Source organism: Equus caballus, chromosome 25, assembly GCF_041296265.1.
Source record: "Equus caballus isolate H_3958 breed thoroughbred chromosome 25, TB-T2T, whole genome shotgun sequence".
NCBI lineage: Eukaryota > Metazoa > Chordata > Mammalia > Perissodactyla > Equidae > Equus > Equus caballus.
The window spans coordinates 16,359,059-16,380,347 of record NC_091708.1 but is presented as its reverse complement, the minus strand read 5'-3'; the positions used below and the strand labels follow the sequence as shown (position 1 = coordinate 16,380,347).

At 39.1% G+C, this 21,289-nt stretch overlaps 2 long non-coding RNA genes across 2 annotated transcripts in view; one reads left to right on the top strand and one right to left on the bottom strand.

Annotated features, from left to right (window-relative positions):
* The window catches only part of LOC138920718 (uncharacterized), a 44,014-nt gene extending 37,665 nt beyond the window's left edge, over positions 1-6,349 (bottom strand). Inside the window, exon 1 of the long non-coding RNA XR_011432414.1 lies at positions 6,146-6,349. This is a non-coding gene — a long non-coding RNA (uncharacterized lncRNA). The remainder of the gene's footprint in view (positions 1-6,145) is intronic.
* On the top strand, positions 1,309-18,044 carry LOC138920717 (uncharacterized). Its single transcript, XR_011432413.1, has 2 exons — positions 1,309-1,447; positions 17,399-18,044. It is a non-coding gene; the product is annotated as an uncharacterized lncRNA (long non-coding RNA).
* Positions 18,045-21,289: the final 3,245 nt, after the last annotated feature.

The window sequence follows — 21,289 nt, the reverse complement described above, 5'->3', positions numbered from 1 at the left end:
AGAGGCGCTTAGTTCTCTCCCACTTCTAATTCAGCTGGCCATACAGGCAAGAATTTATGCCAGGAAAAAAAAAGCCACATCAGACTTCTTTCTATGTGATAAAACTACATGTTTTCTCCTTAATTCTTTTACTACTAATGATCTAAAATTGTTAAATGGCTCTTAATAGATATTCCTCTACTCTTCCAAGGACTCATCCTCATTTCCAGAACTCCTTGATCTAAATTAGTGGATGTGGCAGCAGACAGACTCTCTAACAGTGACCCCAGTGGTCCCTGCCTCCTGGTACTTTTGCCCCAGAGTAATCCTCTCCCTTGACTGTGAGCAGGATCTATGACTTGCTTCTAATAGCCTACAGTGGAAATGAAGGGATGTCGTACATGGGATTATGTTACATTAGGTTGCAACTTTTCTCTTGCTAGCAGACCCTATCTATTGGTGTTCTCCCTCACTGCTTTTTATGAAGTACACTGCCATGTGGAGAGGCCCATGTGGCAAGGAACTGAGGGTGCTATCCAGCTGACAGTCAACAAGGAGCTGAGGCCCTTGATCTGACAGCCCACAAGGAACTGAATAGTGCCAACAACCACACAACCTTGGAAATGGATCCTTCTCCAGGTGAGCCTCAGATGAGAGCCCACACACAGACAAAACCCTGATTAATGTCTATGAGAGACCCTGAGGAAGAAGACCCAGCTGTGCCATGCTCAGATTCCTGGCCTAGAGGATGTGCATTGTTTTAGTGACTACAATGTAGTAATTCATTTTGCAGCTATAGATAAATACTACAGTGAGTTTCCTTCTCAAATCAGAATATTGCTACTGAGAAATCATTTCAGAGAAAAGCAAGTAGTTTTGATTGAGCGACTGTTGCCCTGGAATGTAATATACCTATGCCAGGGGAAAGAACTCCAAAATGGATTTCCCTTGTCCTTCCCATAGCCTATCCATACCTCCAATGCCTGGACCCTTACAATTAGCAGATATTGGTAGAATTTTCCAAAATTTTTTCACCTGAATTCCACAACAATGAACTCTTATAAGGTGTCTTTGAAATATCTGGTTCCCTAGAAGCAGAGACTTAGAAAGGGATTACAAAAGTGTTTTATTTTGTGTTCTCAGGAGGAGTGTGAGTAAAGCGGGAGAGGGAAAGGGAAGAAAGCCAAGCAAGATCTGGTCTCTCAGCTAGAATCTAACTTTAATCCTAGGCCCTTAGGAATCTCTGGAGCAGAAACTGCAGCTCAGAATTGATTCCATCTTTAGGCAAGGGGCCCAGCCTTTGTCTTCTTTGCCAAATGTCATTGGTCACTGGCTATCCTAGAGGAGTCTGGGAGATTTGGATGAAGATAGAAGCTATGAGTCCTTAGCAACCAACACTCACAGCAACTAGGAGAAAGTTGCACCCACTCAGTGAAGGGCAGGGCACCAACAGCACCCACCAGAAAAGGTAGGTTGTATCCTGCTTTCCGGTGTCATCTTTAAAAGTGTTCTAAGCTATGTTATATCTGATAAACAGTCTTCAAATGTTTGTAATTGGCAATATCTTTAATTTCAGCTGGTCATTTTATTCAGTTAATGTGTGAGAGTTTATACATTTGCTTTTACCACGCTATCTTTCCCAAAGGTTTCCAAGTTTGTGAAAATGGGGTAAACCTAGGGGGTTGTTTATTTATGCATTCTGCATTGGCAAATTCAGAATGAGAACAATCTGCAGTTTACAAACAGGAACTCTCATTCATCTCTTATCCCACCTTACCCCCAAGAAGCAGTCTGTCAAACAGACCTCCTAAGTTAGGTATTTAAGCTTCTGCTTCAGAATGAAAAATAACTACTGCCTAACACAGATTGTGGGTTTGCTGGCCCCGTTCCCAATTGAGTCAGGGGCACAGAGTCTGGAAAAACAAGCCTGGCCTGCCGCTAGGGCTGTCCTCTCACAGTGCCCCCAGGGTGGCTGGCAAGCTTTCTGCCGTCACAGCTGGTATTATCCTGAGTTACTCAGCCAGAGGAAAATTGCTTCCTAATGGAACCCTAAGCCCTCAGTTCAATTTTCCGTTCAGGTCTGAAGAGTGCAATCCCAAGGACTCATGCTAAGCAGGGCCTCTTCAAAAATTATGGTCTGCGATCGTTTGAGTCAGAAATTTTCAATTATATAGCCTCCCAGGCTACATTTTAGGGAAAAACAAAACCCAATTGTTTTTGCTCACTTGTTAAACACTAACCATTTTGTTCCTAGCTCCATTACTTTTTCTTACTTTCTCTCTTTTATGCAAATAAACAGCCCATTTTCAATCTTCCTTGAAATAGAAATGTAGGCTCTGTGTACAGGAAATATGTGGTTTTGAAGTTTGCTTTAAAAATTTTCTTTGGGAACAACTTGAATTTTTTTGACACTTTAAAGTTTCAAAAATGCTTTCACATCCATTGCATCACTTGATTCTCACCACAAGCCTGCAAAGTAGACAGGTGTTATAACCCTTAATTTACAGACTAGAATTCAGAGAGCATCCATCTTCTTAAAATCGTGCTGCTAGGAGCAAACAGAACTGAGATGTGAACCAGATTTTCTGACTTTAGTCAGATGCTGTTTCTCTTCCTCCATGCTGCCTTTTTTTTTTTTTTCGTGAGGAAGATTGGCCCTGAGCTAACATCTGTTGCCAATCTTCTTCTTTTTCCTTGAGGAAGATTCTCCCTGAGCTAACATCTGTGCCAGTCTTCCTCTATTCTGTATGTCGGATGCTGCCACAGCATGGCTTGATGAGCAGTATGCAAGTCCATACCCAGGATCCGAACCTACAAACCCCAGGTCACCAAAGAGGAGCACCCAAACCCAACCACTATGCCACTGGGCCAGCCCCACTCCGCATGTTGTCTTTTAACTGTCAGCAATAGGCATTCTCAATTTCTTTCTTAATCCTGGGGATTTTTGCTTTATTGTTATTTTTGCATTCAGGGATCCCACAAACATACAACAGGACTTAGCAATGCCCCATTTAGTGTCATTCAACACTGGCACTCCCTTTATGTATTTCCACATTCTCGAATGAGGACCCTGACTTAATTGCCTCATCTGGACATGTTATTTTACCGTTGTGACTCCAAGATGGGCTGGTGAGTCCCAAAACTAGCATATTATTGCAGTTTATTTGAATTTTATTGTATCACCCTTATGCTTTATTTCGACTGCGTTTCAAAGCAATCCTTAGCACGTGTGGTATCACTTAAATAAGACACAGCACTGCAAAGTAAGAGTTCTCTAAATAGTCCCTGTGCAACCACAGGAGGCCCCTTCCAAACCAAAAAGCTGTGAAACTTATCTGTGGGTCTGTTGTAAATTTTGATCTGGAGGCATACTTAATAGCTTTTCAGTGACTATCGTAAAGGGAGTATTTACTCAAAATGATGTCTGCTTATATTATTTCTTTGCCAAATTGCTTCCAGCAACTAGAAATCTGCTTGTTCCTCTCCATCAGTGTCCTCCCTGGAAAGGAGACATTTTATGTTTGTGGACTACATGAAATATTTGATTTTACTGGACAATCTCTAAAGTTCAGCCAGAAGGACAAACAGCATATCCAATGATTCTCAACCTTTTCACTAAAGATGCTTTTATTATTTCTCTCCTTGACTTGAAATATTTCATCTGCCAAATTTCAAATTTACCAAGGAATCCTTTATTTCCCCATTTTTAGTGACAACAAACATATATAACAAGAGCAAACGCATAGAGCACTTGATGTGCTGGGTGCTGTTCTAATGATTGGCATAATTAACTTTAACTTTTTGTTATCTTCATTTTACATGCAAGGCACAGAAAAGTCAGACAACAGGCAGCAAGTAAGAGCTGAAATTTGAGTACAGGCAGCTTAGCTCCAGAGTCAATACTATTCATCTCTGCATACGCTGCTTCCCGTTTGTAATATGCAGTTAGCACAGATCAGTGAAAACACCTGGCTCTTTTAATTTCAGAAAGGTGGAACCAATAAAGGTGTGACTTCCTCCAATAGGCAGACACCCCAGGTGGAAACCATTCTCCGTGGAGTCAGTTTACTGAAACCCAAGCTTCCACTCCTCCCTTTGTCAGCTTTATACCCTTAAGTTCATCTTTGAAATTCCCAAGTCTCCAATTCTTAGGGTGAAAATAAGGATATTAAGATTTATCGTATCTATCTCATTCACTACTTAAAAAAGAAAAATGCTTCATTGCACAACTTAATATGTGCCAGGCACTGTTGCTAGATCTAAAGAAATTCAGAGTCTAGAGTGGAGGTACAAGAAAATAACCATATTTACATGCAGTGTGACAGGTTTATGCCATAGGAGTTATTGAATAGTAGAGGAGTGGAGAGGGAGAAATGTGTCACATTTCTCCAGAGTGGGCAGGAGGGGAAGGTAATGTCAAGAAAACATCATGGAAAAGATGATTCCTGAAATAAGTCTTAAAAGATCGGGACACATAATGATGGGGAAACAGCGTGTGTGAAAACATGAAGATACAAAGGGAAAAGATATGCCCTAATTTCAAACACTTCTTAAAGTACAGAAGACACAGTCCCTGGGCAGTTAGCAGGAGAGGAGACTGAATCACACAGAGAGCTGGAAAGGTAGAAATTGGGTGACAGGACAAAGCATTTTATAAACTCCAAAGCATGATATAAATAGACAACAGTATTTAGGATGGTCATCACTAAGGACGCGAGTCATACCGAGGACTCAACATTTTCCTGAATTGCAGAATGCCAGCACAAGCACAGCTGTGGACGGTCCTAGAATCAGGGGCCCCTCAAACTTGGCAGAAGCTCTGAAAACTTTATTCCTGAGAGCTGCTCCTGAATCATGTGAGAGGTTGAAACCGTGACTTCTTTACCCCATCTCATCCAGAATTTCAAATGACACGCTGTGATTCTCAATTAGCTGCTTTGCACCTAGAGAAGCCAAACCTGTGTTTCTGACAGAAGCTTAGAGAAATTCAGGAGACCCAAAGGATCCTAAACAAAGGACTTTTGGCCATCTCCCCTTCAGCCTGAGACAGAGAGTCTGGATTATTTGGATAATTGCTCCAATTTTCTATTTCACTTTGCTTTTGTAAATGAGGAAGGAAATGATGAGCAGAATAATTTAATTCAGACCTCCTGAAAACACATTTATTCTTCCTTCCCTCATTCACTCTCCATTTTACTTCTGGCGAATTTCAGTAAAAAATAGGAATATGCACTGTCTGCGGAAATTACACTGGCATAATAAATCCATGAAATTTTCAGTGGGGCACAGGTGGGAAGAAGACAGCTGTTGCCCGTTTAGGCAAATGTGCTTGTTTTTTAAAAAGGAAATTGTGTATAAATTGACCAAAATAACGGCTTTTCTAAATAATTGAGATAATTCATGCCATTCTCCTTTTTGCTTTGTTAGTGTAAGCAAAAGTTTTACAGTCTTTAAAGATACGTTAAGTTTCTTTTATCTTTACTTTCTCAGGTGTACAAGGAAGATATTGGTAACTGTATCTGTGCAAATCTCACATGGATTTGATCATTTCATTTGCAGGCAAATTAACAAGATCTTAAGACAATACTGTGGCTACAGATTGTTTTGTTACATGTGTAGTCTATGTTATTTTATTTCAAACATGGAAATGAAATCAACGTTCCTGGAGCAAAGATTATCTGTAAGGTACCAGATTAGGCTTTGGATGGAAAAGAGAAGTCCTACATCATCGTACCAGCTTTCAATTAAATTGGAGATAAATGTGTGACAAGTTTGCAAAATTAACTCATACTTCAACTTGGATGTGAAGAAACATGCAATTTTTAAAACCAATTTGATGTTTATCTAAAGCCTTGATCTGATTAGTGAAAACAATAATGATAATAACTTTTATTCCTACCCAATTTAAACTTTAGTCTGAACCAATATTATAAAACGGTCCCTTTGGGTAATTTTCAATACTTTCTGAGTAAAATGTGTTTCATTTATCAGAGACTTTCCACTTCCCAGTTTCTCTTTCCAAGATAACATCAAATACACAGGGAAGAGTTTGCTATGACAAAGCTGCCAAGGGTAGGGAGAGATGGCAATGGGGACCCCAGCCCTCATCCTTGTTCTTGGGCTTGCACTGGCTCTCATATTCTGACATGGGCATTTGTATTCTTACCTTCTGGCATTTGCAGCTGCTGGAGTAACTCTTGATTTGGATTCTTCCAACTTGGTCCGTCCTGATATCAGTCACTGAATGACTCGGCCTCAGAGTGCCTGCATCCACTCGACCAGCCCTGCAGTCCATGAAGGCCTTGACTCCAGTGTCCCTCCCCTCCCCTGCCACACAAGCCCTGGGACAGGCCCATGGCATCTCTGCTTAGCATCAGTACCAGACAAGAACCTCAGAGATCTCCCCAGCCGCCACCCACACCCCGCCAGCCCACCACCTGACAACACTGTGCTCTTAGCCTTCTTTTACTCTCAACTATCTAGAACACTTCCTTGATGCCTGAGCCTTAGCATGAAAAGTGGAAATCAGAATACTTCTCTCTCCCTGCATCCATGTATTAAACATCATGGAAAAGTTCTAAATAGTAGCTAAACAGTTTTTTACTATGATCGGTTACCCTAACAGAAAAATGTTCCAAAAGTCAGACGTGCAACCCTCAATTTGCAGGGTGTTCCTTCCTCCCTTCCAAAAGCAGGAGGTCATTCACCTACGTTCATTTAACTCACTCAAATCATGCGTGCCAGGCACTGGTCTAGGCCTGGCTTCTCAGAGATGAAAAGCAGTCAGGCCAACAGTGTTGCCTCTCTAACGGCGAAGACAGAGAGACAGAGGCAATCACAACACACAGAAATCTGCTGGGATGGAGGAAGCACAGGCCCTGGGGAGCAGAGAGGAGACACCTAGCCAGACTGGGGAGTCCAGGGAAAGCTGCCTCGTGAAGCAGCGTCCGAGCTGAGTCCTGAAAAAGAAACAGAGATTGTCTAAGGAATGACAGCAAGAGCATGTCATGAGAGGAAGCAGCAGTGTAGAAAGACAGGGAGGTGTAAGAGTGTGGCTCATTAGTGGAACTGCCGAGTGGCTTGGTCTGGCTCCCTTGCACATATTCCACATCATGTCCCCTTCCTCTCCTGAGGGGCTTTGATTTTGACTTGATTTCTTACAGCTACGAACAAAGGCTTAAATGCAAAGTAGAAATGAACAGGGTCATATGAGATGAAAAGCTTGTCGATGGATACCTTTTGGAGATGAAAGCAGAAACATTTTATAATATTCTTTAAAAGAATATGATTTTGCTTTTAAAGAGTTCAGGCTGCCTCTTGGTTTCAGACAGCAGAATAATTGGCTATTGTTGTTGGTTTCTTTTTTTTTCCTATCTAAAAGAATTTCTTTTAATATTCTCCACCAATTACAGAGCAGTGTGAAGGTAAATCACACAGGAAAATTCCAGAATTCATAAATGCCACAGTAACAAGGCAGTCTACCTAAAGAATGCATGTTTAAACTATAGAATAACGGGAAAAGATTAGCATTGAATATTTTTGCTATGGTAGACTGTCTTCATTCCTACTTTTATGTAAATGAGGACTCTTTAAAATGCGTGCTTCTCACATTTATTTAGGCCATGTAGAAGTAAACAATATAAATTAAGGAGCATGATACGAGCATGGAGGAGTGGTCCAAGTACAGCACAAAAAGATGTTGAGAAAATGACAAAGGAGTAAAGGTTGAGGGTATTCCTAAGGTAAAATTCCTAGGAAATTACGCAAATTGGAATCATTTACTTTGGAATGGATGAAGCTTACCTCTAAACTTAGAACCATAAATGTTTATGCAGCTGACTAGAATTACCAAGATTACCTATCTAGTCACTCTAGTTGAGAGAAATTATTTAGAGGAAAGGTGAACAATTCATCCAAAAATATGTTAAACATCGTTTTAATTAGTCAAGACAATTCCACCTGCTAGAATGGCATATAAAAAGGTTTAAGTTGAAATCTTGGGTCTCTCCCTGCCTGATAAAAAAGTAAATAAATATTTATTCCCACAAGAATGTATCAATATTTCTACATTTTAAAGAACTCCACCCTTTTCGTTCAGTTCAGTAGTCAACCTCTTTCTTCAAACCAGTAGATTTAACAAGTACTACTCATTCTTCTTCTTAAAATGTAATTGGCTGTGGTTTCCTTTAGGGCTCAGAGCCATGAAACATCCCTTCTAACAGAATTAGTTTGGTGTATAGAGGGGTGAGAGGGCATGGAGACCAAGCTGAGAGAGTTTTTATGGAGTCAGAGAGTTTCTTACTAAGCTCATGTGATTATTTTCACACCATTACTCCAGAAGCCCCAGTGTAGAATATGCTCAGTGTTTCTTAAGGATTGCCGAGGCTAATGTCAAAAGATGAGTTTATAAGAAGGACTTCAAAATCTCCTTGATTAGGCTTTCTCCTCAAAATAGAGAAGGTCACAATGGCGCACAGGTGGGATCCAGGGGTAACAGGCCAGTGATAGTGATTGGAGGAAGAGGGGAGAGGATTCTAAGCCCAGAATAGAACCTGTCCCTGAGATTGTATTCTGACCCAGTCTTGATAGTCCAAAACATGAGTTTTGGGGAAAGGGCCAAAATAGAAAAGCCAGTATCACCATAGTCTCTAAAACATTGAAAATAAAAGTTGATGTCTACAGGATTGTACAAGACATCTCATTTGTTTGACAGGAAGCCAACAGATGCTTCACTTGCATTGATAGGCTCAACTTGGCATCAGGAGCCAAAGTCCTCACCAGCAGTCCCCACTTTGGGAATCTGTAGACAGAAAAAGAGACAAGGATATGGCGGACAACATACACCATGGTTGCATATTTAGTGACACTATCAGCTTTACTAAAACTTAAAGAGAAGAGAGACTTGGAATAGGGCTGAAATTGCTGTCCATGTAGAAATATCCAGAGAAGCGCCATTTTTATTGTAAGACTGTTATACATAGTTTTCCTTCTAGGCTGATGTGGGCTGAGATAAGAATCACATGATAAATTTCCTTCTGTGGCATTTAATCATGTCTCTGAGATGCGAGTTTACCTGCTATGTGATCCATTCACACTTTAGCAGTTTATTATCTCCTTGCCTTCTATTGAACTGACTCTGGGAAAACAATAGGAAAAGTCAGAGGATGTAATCAAGCTTCCAGTTCCTCCTCCATGAAAAAGATACAAGTTCCAAATATACTCATGTGACTGGGACATTAGAAATAATAGTACACTCAAGGGAGGTGATTCCTGTCCGAGATATCTGATGTCTCATGAGATCAGAAGACCCAGGTCCTCTTTCTGCTGTACTGGGCTCTGACCATCAGGAAGTTGACTTGGCAGTACTTCATAAGGATTATAAAGAAGATATGCGCTAGAGGAAGAAAGAGGTAGTTGTTGATTTCACACCTAGATTTAGCCTGAGCCTCAGTGCCCAGAGCTGGGGTTCTCCTGGTCACATTGACCTCAGTGTTCTCACCTCTAGTCCTTCATGGTTTCTTTTTTTTCCTTAAGGATATAACATTACATTTGGTGACTGAAATGAGACTGAGATATCATGACCACATTATTCCTTTTGGTATGTCATTCCTTACCAACATGTACGGGAAATTTTGCTTTATGTCTGGAGAATGGAGGAGTTTGCTGCAGAGCAAAGCACAGAGAGGAGAATGACAAGGGAAGAAGCAGGTCCCCATCTGGTTCCTAAGCCTGTGTTTAAGATCTGTTATTACAGGGGTGAAGGACTGACTATCATAGACCTGTCTTCATGAGGTTTTAGTCGAGAGGGTTGGCCATAATTTTATTCTTCCACACAAACGAGACTGGAGACAAGGAGAGCTACTTCGAGGGCACTGATGACAGACTGGGGTCATAGTCAAGGAGAAAGTAGATCTTCTTCCTTCAATGTGCATGGAACTCAAAACAGGTCTGGTCTCCTGAGGATTGAATATCTTGAGTTGGTGTCCTTAGCAAGAACATTGGGGTTCTCAGGGGAGGCAATTGGTAACATTGTGGGTTCTCTGAGCCAAGTGATTTAGTGGGTGACAGCGGAGGGGAAATGGAATACAGAACAGGAGAGGACAGACAGTATGTTTACTGGATGGAGATGCCTGCCACTGACCCAGTGTAAGGACAGAGAAGTCCACCTTATGAAACTCTGGACATAACTCCCATCAGAAAGAAAACCCTGTGTGAATAAGAAATTGGATTTTATTCTTTGTCCCCCATGCCTGGCATTTGGTGGGTCCTCAGTAAATATTTGTAGTGGAATAGCTTCAGGATGCTTTAAGGGAGGCTGATTTCAAGAACTAGTTCAGTGAGTACTTGAGCTAGGATCCTTGATCACTAAAATATTCATGACATAACTTTGTAGACACAAAGTTGTCAGTGGTATTTGTTTTGTGGGCAGACGGATTTAGTTTGGGTCACTCCATGAAAGAAGCTTTTCTCTTTGGGACAGGGATGGAGGAGAGAGAGGCAATTTAGGGCGAAAGGTGGGCATGACTTCTGCAGTGGCAAATCCGGTGGGTCTGGGTACTGTTTCTCTTTCACGTGTGGAATGATGCTCTTGTTTTCCACAGCTCTGCTCAGCTTCATTGATCAGACAAAGAACATCTCTGGGCATCCTGAGAGGCCTCCAGAATTTCTCCCTCACTTGTGTGATTCTTAGATACCAAGATATGGTGACCACTGCAGTGCCCCAAATTTCCTTTGAATCAAAAGCTTCCTCATACCAGTCTGTACCAAGGCTCTGCTAATCCCACATCAGGCAGTTTCTCAGCATAAGGTGCCTGTTTAAACTGCAAATATATTACCTTGAAGAGGTAACATATTAATCCATTACCAGCCATTAACACTACAACACAAATTAGTTTATCAGTCAGTCACTGAGTAGGCGTAGCCTCAGGGAATGGTACATAGGGTGGATTTGTTAATTTTTCCCCATTTTAGGTTATGATTTATTATACAAACAAAAATTGCAGGAGGAATAAAGAAATCTATAACAAGGACTAACTTCCCCCCTCCCATGGTCCTATTGTAGTAATATATTAATTGTTTTATCTGGGTTCCCTTTCAGCTCTTATTCAAATTCAGAATCAGCTTCAACCCAAATGTTTTCCATTTTTTATGAATAATAATAGCTAATATTTATTAAGTGCTTACTGTGTGCCAGGCACTGTCCCAGAAACACTTAAAGAAATTAAGTCATGTCATCTTAACAGCAGCTCATGAAATGGGCACTGCTTTATCCTCATTTTACAGGTGAGGGGACAGAGGCCCAGAGAAGTTAAGTAACTTGCCAAAGCCAGTAAATAATCAATTTAAATCCAAGCATTTGCCTCCAACATCCATGCTTTTAACCCCTGAACTAAACATCCCATTTACCAGTAAGGAAACTGAGGCATTGTGAGTTAATTAATTTGTCTACAGTTCCATAAATAATATGTGGTGGAACCAGAGTTTGAGCAGTCTGCTTGGTCCTGAGCCCACCCTCTTAACAACACTGTACAGATGACAGACACATTGTCCTAGCTGATACTCATAGCCTCTGAATGAAGGTGGTATCATTATATCCATGTTACAATTTTGAGGTCCAAGAAGACTGATTAATTTGCCCAAATGCAGATCATAAATGACAAACGCAGGTTGTAAATCCAGATCTGCTGATTCCATGTTTAGTACTTGTTTATGTTCTTTTTTATCTGCCTCTATTGACATTCAAATTTTTCAATATAGTTTAAACAAAATATATCATCTATATGTTTCCTACTTTATTCATTTAATGTAATTGAAGGAGCTTTTCTCTTGTTACTAAGTAGTTTTCATAATTATCATTGCATTGGTAGACTGATAGTACCCTGAGGTGATCAATCAAAATGTACTTAATCACCCTGGTTGAATTTTTTGTTTTCTTTATATTTTTCTGCTGTTATAAATGTCACAATAAAGACATGCAATATCCATGCAATATCATTTTGCTTTTAAAGTCTTTCTTCAGGAATGGTTATGTACAGAATCTCTCATTTTGTTTGATTTTCTAACAATGATTCAACCTTATGCAGAAAGTAGAGCATCATCTTTTTGCAGACAGCCATAGCAACAGACACTCCCCCAGCAGCTCCTATGTGTACGCTGTCTGGAGAGATTTGAATTTTTCTACTCAGTGGCTGCTTCAGAGGCATTCAGCAAATCAAACTGTGCCACCTACTTGCTTGCAGAGTGACCATGAACTGGAACATGGCCTTCTACTTTCTGGTGGCTGCTGCATGCAAGGAGCCAAGCCTGAATCTCAAGAATGGTTGTCACAGTTGGACTTTGGATCAATGTCATCTATCTGGGAACAGGAGCATACTTTTTGGAATTGCCTAGACCACTGAGCACCTGTCCCAATTGCGCCTGCCCTGTTGGGCTAAAAAGCACAAATGCCCAGTAATTAGTTGCGCATCTCTCTTAGTATAGTCACCAAGACAAAGTAAATTCTTACGATTCTCTTCTCATCTGTCCTCTAGAATTTAAATTCCTTGGGAACCGAATCTATCTTGGTTGCGTCTTGGTATGGGCTCTATACCCAACTGATCCTCAAATATTAATTTATGTCTTCTTGTTGGTCAAGAGGCATGCCTTATGCTTTATAGTCAGTTAAGTCAAACAACCGCTTTCCCTAAAATTAAAGATTGATGATTATGGGAAGAGTTTGTATACTTTGGATTGCATTACAGAGGTAATCTATTTATGCTAATTATCATGTCTCATTCCATAACATTTTCACTGAGTGAAATATTGATTTTTAAAAATAAAAGTCACCTTGAAAAAGTGAGGGGTAACATATTCAGCATAGAGCTGGAAAAAAATTCTTTTTAATTAATCTAATCTCACTACATAAATAGATTCGAGGAAACAAGTATTTTACAAAAGTTTATTATTATAAATTCTTCTTAAGGTTATATTTTTATGGAAGCACTCTGACTTAGAGAATAAGGTCTTCATAATGTCTTCTGTCAAAATAAACTATTGAGTTAAACAAATTTGGAGTTAAAGTATCAGTGCCAGAATAGAGGTAAATGTTCACCTATCTCAGCTATAGCCAAGAGCTTTCCATTGCCAGATGCAAAATATGAGCTCTGCTCTTGAGAAAACCTATGTCTTAAGGCTATTTATGTCGTTGCCACTTTGAACATTTTCAATATTTAATTATGAATTTTAAATTTGTTTATCTTACAATTGCATTCTATGAAGCAGTTGAATATCAATTGTAACCAGCTGGGAGGTGAGAAATAGAAATATACTGTGGCAACTTCTAAATATAAAATGTCAATAACAAAAATGAGTTACAAGCTATTAAATATTACTGTTAGGTAATTTTCCAAGTTCTACAATTTTCATAATCTATAGAGAAAAATTAATAAATATTTGCGTTATGACCTAAATTTCAAATTCTATTTTATAGAATGTAGGAAAAAGAGGGGTTAATTGTAGAAATAATTAAATCAATTCTGAGCTTTGTCTCTGGAATAAAATTCCCTGGAAGTTTTCTGTTCTTTTCCAGCTCTGCAACCCAGTGGGTTGGGTTCCCACTGATAAGCCCATAGAGCAGCAGAATAGCTGATCAAAGATAAATTGCAAGCATTTTCAAACTCTTGAGACCAAGTGTAGTGCTCTGTGGAGGTTCATCACCAACTGCTGCAGCAGCAGAGGGAGGCCAAGGCTTCAGGGATGCCAGCTCTCCCACTGCTTTCCAGCAGAACGGCACCATTTTCGTCTGTTTTGCAAACCGGCTTTCCATATAAAAGTTCTTTCTCAGGGATTCACTGAGGATGAAGGGGTTGTACGCTAAAACTATTGTTATAATTTAATGAAGATGTTAGAGAGTAGGTCAAGTCAATCATTTTTCTTTTCTTAACTTCTTTTGGCATTCTAAGCAAAACAATTTTAGTATGGACTTAACTGATCATTTAAAGCAATCTGCAAAGTGAAACAGAGGTTAACAGAGACCAAAAGGAACACACTTGGATCTTTAAGTAACCTAATATGCTAAGGAACAGAGATAAACTAGAAGATGACTGACACAGTAAATCAAGTGGTAAGGAAAGAAAAATGAGCTGTAAGTCCAAAGGAAAAAAAAAAAAAAAAAAAGCCAGACTATGCTTTCACTTTAAGCTTTGGTTCAAATATTTAAAGTGGGAAATGTTATTTTTTCAACATTGGTTTTGGCTCATCACAGCCGAGATTTTTCATAGATGTTGTTCAACTGGGATTATAAACTAAAAAAAAGAGGAAAAGAGGCTAAACCAAGAAACAAGACTCAAAGGAGAGTAGAATGTAATAAAGGAGAGACTTCTTCAGGAACTAAGGTTTTTCTCTGTCTGTTAGACAGTCCAATCTACGTTTTAATCACATTATTCCTTCAACAAATATTTATTAAGGCTTTACAAGTGCCAAGCTATTCCAAGTCCAGTAAATTATGAAGAATGGTTTTATTGTCTCCATTAGAGAAGGGAAACTTTATATAGTTGGAAACTTTTCAACTCCTACTCTTATTGCACCTTCTTCTGGGTTCCTATAATACTTTCTCATGTTTTTAGTAGTATTTATCACATACTTTAAAAAACATAGTTATTTTTGCATATGTTATTCCCTGTATTAGGCTGCAAACACCTTAAAGTACAAACCAGGTCATGCACCTTGGGTCCTCTTATGTTGCCTTCTACACAGCAAGTACTCAATGTGTGTTTAGTGAATTAAATTTTAAAAAACCATGAAGAGAGATATCATTTACATTTTCAGAAAACATACCTTCAGTAATGAATTTAGAGCAGGCGAACTTTCATCTACTCACTACTATCCTAGGACATGCTAAAGAGTTATTGTTTATTCCATTTATTTCTACCAGAGGCCTAGAAGGTGGGTAAAGGCAGGTACTATTAATTCTACTTTAAATATGGAGCAGCCGAGCAGCAGAAATCATGTTAAATATCATTTATTTTATAGAACAGAAATCCAGGGCAAGAATGAAGTTCTCACACTTCATACCTCAGTGTTTTTTTTTTTCCATGAGTTTCCACTATCTAATTATTAGCCAATGCACATAGCTGGCCTCTCTCTCCATTTTGGTGGTTTAGGTTGGTTATACAGGGAGAGAAAACTTCACGTTACTGCTCACACATCAGACAGTTCTTCTCAAATATCTATTCAAACAATCAGAGCTGTTTGTTGGTGAAGAACACCTGAGAGATACTTAATGCTGTGTTCTGACGTGAAATGCTCATAGTACATACAGATATGCCAGATGTTGAAAAATCAAAACTTCACCCATTCAATTATTTATTCAGTACATATTTTAAAATATTCAAAATATTTACTATGTGCTAGGCACTGGGCAAAAGCTTCAAGGAGTTTACAATGTAATGGAGAGATAAAAATAATAAGCAAACTCCACTAATGAATAAAAATTATTGAATACAAAATACAGTGAAAGAATCAAATGCAGCACTATGATGGAGAATAAGATGGGGAAGGGATCTATTTAAAAAGAATGATTAATCCTCATATCATAGTTAGGAGGTGATAATCAAGCTGAAAAGGAGCCAGCGATATGAAATTCCAGAGAAGGGGCATTCCATAAAGAAAGGAAGAATCAACAAATATGCTAAAGTGGGTGAAATCTTGGGAGGGAAAGTAAAAGACAACATGACCAGAGTGTGGTGAAAGAATGAGATTCTAGAAATAAACAAGGATCATTCCATGCCAGTCCTTTTAGACCAATATAGGTAGTTTGGATCTGATTCAAAGTGCAATGGAAATCCATTAAAATGTTTTAAAGCAGGCAAGTAGCAAAATTTATTTTTGAAATATCATTCTGGATGCTATAGGGAGAATAGATAGCAGGGAGAAGTTCAGTGAAGGGAGTAGAGAAACCCAGGAAACTGTTGAAGTAGTTCCAAGTACTACTATTATATGGCTTAAATTGGAATGCTGGTGATGGATGTGTACAGTGATGAGATATGAGATGTAATTTGTGGGTAAAACATACAGGCCTTATTAATAGATTAGAAGTGGAGGGACAGAGAGAAGAAAGAATAAAGGATTTTCCCCAGGTTTCTGGATTAAGCAGCTGAGGAGAAAAGCTGTACTATTTACTGACGCGAAGAAGACTATGAATGGAACGTGATTCACAAGACTGATGCTAAACATAGGCTGTCTGTAAAACATCCAAATGAAGGTGTCAAATGGGCAGTTAGATGTCTAAGACCGGAGGTCTAAGAAAATGCTGGACCCAGAGATATAAATTGTAAGTCACCAGCACATAGATGATATTTAAATCTGTAGAAACGTATGAGACCTATTACCAAATAAAGGCTTTAGGGAGAAAAAAGAGAGGCCTATTACAAAACACCGAAGAACTCAAACACTTAGGGATCAGTACAGAGGAGAGGAATCAACGATAGAAGCTGAGAACAAAGGGAGAGAAAGAAAACTAGGCACACGTTACCAAACAAGAGAGAGCAATGTTTCAGGGAGATCTTCAATGTCAAATATGCTGAGCGGTCACCTAAAAGAGGACAAAAAGAATATACTAGATTTGTCAACATAGATGTGTCAGAGACCTTAACAAGAACGGTTTTGGGGAAATGGTTGGGGACAGAAGCCAGAGTGGAGTGGGGTTGACAAGCGAAGAGTACCTGACACAGTGCTCAGAGAACTTTCTGGAGAAGGTTGGCAGTGGGAGGGCCGTTCATGCATTTGATTCTTTTGTTTGTGTTGCTCATTCAGTTGATTAAACAAAGAATATCTAATTTTAACAATGAAATTTTCTGATGATCCCTTCAAGATAGATGTGTTACAAAATGTACTTGCAAGGGATAGTAGTCTGCACTAAAAAAGAGTGAATGAGTGATACCTGCAACAACCTGGATATATTTTGCGGACATGCTGAGCAAAAGAAGCCACAAAAAGGAGGACACACTCTATGATCTCATTCATATGAAAAGAAAATGCATACTAACCTATAAAGACAGAAAGCAGATCAGGAGTGACCTGGAGGCCAGAGGTAGGAGAGACTGCAAATGTACATAAGGAGACTTTTGGGAGTGAGGGAAAAATTCTTTATCATGATTGCGGTGGTTTCAGGAGTATATACAGCTGTAAAAACGCATTGAATTATACACTTTGTTTAAATACTATACACTTTAAATACAGTTTACTGTACATAAATCATAAAACAAGAAATTTGATTATGTAAGCTAAAATTCCAAATATTTTATTTCAAAAATTATATTGTTAGAGTTCAGTTATTAATTAGTGGTGACTTCTTTTATTCTTTTTGTTTTAGAGATTGGAACCTGAGTTGAAAACTGTTGCCAATCATTTTTTTTTTCTTTTTTTATTCTTCTCCCCAAAGCCCCCCCAGTACATTGTTGTATATTCTAGTTGTGAGCGCTTCTGGTTGTGCTACGTGGGACGCTGCCTCAGCGTGGCTTGATGAGTGGTGCCATGTCCAAGCCCAGGACCCAAACCGGCGAAACCCTGGGCGGCAGAAGCAGAGCAAACGGACTTAACCACTCGGCCACGGGGCTGGCCCCTAGTGGTGACTTCTTAGTTTTAAATCCTTCAATGTATTTTTAAAAGATTTCTCTGTTCTAATTCTTGCCTGTGAACTTTTGCTTGAAAATGTAATCTAATTCCTTTGGAGAACAGGAGAAAACAGATATTAGTATGAATCAGGATATCAAAAGCAATTGAATTATAGAACTAAAAAATTATTTTTCCACTCATATTACCTGATTTTGTATTTTAACATGCAAATACATTCAGAAATCTCGTAAAAAAATGTACTTGCAAGTAATGGAATGACTTTATCTGACATAAAGAAGTGTTGACTGTTAGTCAAATAATTGTCAAGAATATCTCTCCAAAAAAAATGATAATTTCAGTTTTAAAACAGTTGCTCTTAAACCATTTTTCTGACAGTAATTAGAAGAAAGGACTAATTGTCTATCAAGGCAATTACTAGCATATGTTAATAAAAGCTTATCACAAGAAGATAAGAGTATATGTACCTTTTTCATCTCTATAACAGGAAGCATATATATAATTCAACTAGAAATTGTTTGGGGTCACTGATGAGCGTGGTAAGTGCTAAGTTTAAATCTTTGTTCCCAAGATGCTGAAATTGAGACACGACGTAAGCACTTTTAAATTATCAAACACTACCAGAACGAATGAGAGAAATGAGAAGAGCTGTGAGAGTTTGAAGAAGCATGAAGGTAGAGGCCTTATATGTTTTCATTAAACTTACATGTTAAACAACAAACTTTTATGGATCTGAGCTTTTACATAAGTGCATGACAAAATTGCAGAAGATGAGTCAAACAGATGCTTCATTAAGCCAGGGATATATTGTGGATATTAGTATGAAACCTCACTCTCTTATAAAAAGATATGATTTTCCTGCCAAGTTATTCCTTTCAGAAGCTTTTTGATATAATATTTTTCAACATTTTCTTTTTATCCAAATATAACTTCTGCGGGGATTGACATCTGTTTTCGTCTGTTACAAAAGGAACAAAATTAAGTCTTGTAACTGTTAGGAGTCTTTCAGTTGCAAGTGACAGAAGACATAAATCAAAATGTCCAGTGATGGGGTAAACCCCGCCCCAAACCGCATGACGAAAATAAGAGATGGAGCCTTTGCCAAAGGTACTCCAAGAAAGGTGGAAAATGGATATTATGCCATAAATAAGAGAGGTCCATTGCAGTCCAACAGGGGCAAAGCCACATTATTGACTAGCCTTTCTAAAAAACGTTCATGGTTGTAGAGAAAAAAACCAGAGAATAAGAACTATCATTTCACCAGAGTAAGCTACTGCTTAAGATGTCTTATCTAGATCCATTCCTTTGGGAATGCCAAATTTTAATTTTCCTTTCTAAAAATCATTTTAGGCATCTTTACTGAAATAAAGAGTGATTTCCTACTGTTCTAATTAGCTTTTCATGTCCCTCCCCAAAGACTTTTTCTCATGCACAAACTAGTGGGATACATGAAAGGTTTACCTATATATTTAAAAATAATCATAAATCTGAATTTCTATCAGGGACCTAAAACTATATATAAATCTCTGTGGCCTTTCTCATATGAGCAAATGGGTTATCTACTAATTAGAATCTTTTTAATTAATGATCTTTCATGCTCTTCCCACTATTAAAGGTAGAATTCCTAACTCTATGCTATTTTCAAGTAGAATACAACTCAAATTATATTTTCATCTTTATCTAGGAAGCCCTGCATTAGCTAATCCAAGGAAATGAAAATCTGTGTCGGACTGTTATATCATATTAAGCTTATAATATATAAAAGAAAACACTTACGTTTGTGTGCACATAGTGTCTTCTCAACTTAAAAATTATCTTCGTATGACAGTCTTTCTACTAAATGATAAATGAACAGTTACTTTTTGTGTGTTTGCGTGTGTGTGTGTGTGTGTGTGTGTGTGTGTGTGAGGAAGATTGGCCTTGTGCTAACATCTGCTGCCAATCTTCCTCTTTTTGCTTGAGGAAGATTGTTGCTGAGCTAACATCTGTGCCAGTCTTCCTCTATGTTATGTGGGATGTAGCCACAACATGGCCTGATGAGTGATGCTAGGTCTGCGCCCTGGATCCAGGCCTGCGAACCCCAGGCTGCAGAAGCAGTGTGCGTGAACTTAACCACTATACCACCAGGCCGGCCGCCAGAATTGCTTTTTAATTTCAATGTTTACCATCTTTGGGTTTTAATCCCAGAGATTAGTTCAATTTCTCAAATCAAATAAGTTTGAGTAACTAACGCTAGTTTCCCAAATAGATGTCAAAAAATATGCCAAAATAATTTAATATGTGTAAAGGAATATTTGCCAGGATATATAATCTCTGCTTTTACAAGGCATCCTAAAATCCTACTTTAATTAAAATACTCAGTGGCTCCAGCACAATTTCCTTCACTTTTAAGATCTATGGGTTTCCAGCAGTTGTGCAAAGCCTTCCTATTTTGAGGGATCTGGACTCAGAGATCCTCTCGGCGAAGTCAAACCAGAGCATAAATTCATCAGGCAGGGCTAGGACCCCTGTGGGTAACCATTTAATATCTGCCTGCTTTACTTTTATAAAGAGATATCAGAAGCTGGATATGGTCATTTGGGGGAAGGAGATGGCTAAAAATGGCGTGTCAAAAATCCAGAGAAAATCATTGAGTTTTTGAGTCAGGAAAGTTTACGATTCCGGGCTATACAGAGGTTGGACTCCGCATACATGCAAGTAACAAAGGCAGCAATCCTTGGTGAGAAGATGACAAAAGAAACTGAGTTTCTGTGAAGCAAATGCAATTTAAGGCCCCTTCTTTTGCACAAGTCCCTTCCAAAGTCTGGATGAGGCCTCGGAATTGTGATCACGTAGTCCTCCATTTTCTTAAAATTTTCAAAAGTTAGACAATTTGAGAGTCATCAGTGAAAACGCTGTCTCTCCACTCTGACCTTCCTTCCTATTTGGTGATGTTGGAGTAACTGTGGCCAGTTTGGGGATCTAGCTAAGGGGATATTTAGTGATTACATTAGCTCGTATATGAAAGAAACTTGATATAGAATTTTCCAAATTTCACAGCTACTAAAAATGTACATGACATAACCAATAGCAAGTTATGAAACTGACAGAAACTTTTCTATGTCATCAATAAAAACACAAACCGAAACTCTGTGCCTCTGGCCATGGCAGGGTAACTGGTTTCAGACTTACCCTGCCATAAAAAACAAAAATATAACTGGACAAAATACACAATATAACTGTTTTCAGGTATTAGACTACCAGCAGGACTATAATTCTTGAGAGAAGGAAAGGAGAAGGGGTGAATCCCACTTTTGCCCTGGCTTTCTGTCAGAGAGCAGTTTCTCATCATGAAGCAGGGAGTTTAGGCCCAAGCAGAAAGCAATGGTCTTGCTGGGCTGAGGAGGCAGAGACTGGAGAGCAGCGTGCTGAGGTAGCTGGTATTTTCTAAGCAGCACACCAGAAAGGTGAGAGCTACACAAAGAAGTAGGTGTGGGGTATCCCCACGGGTCCCTGGAGGAGGCTGGGCTGCACGTGTGCAGGGCAAAATTCTGTAAGGCCTAACAGAGAGTGATGGCCTCAGTTAAAACTGAACAGAGGGGCTGGCCTGGTGGCTGAGTGGTCAAGTTCACGTGCTCTACTTCGGCAGCCCAGGGTTTCGCTGGTTTTGATCCTGGGTGAGGACCTAGCACTGCTCCTCAAGCCATGCTGAGGCAGCGTC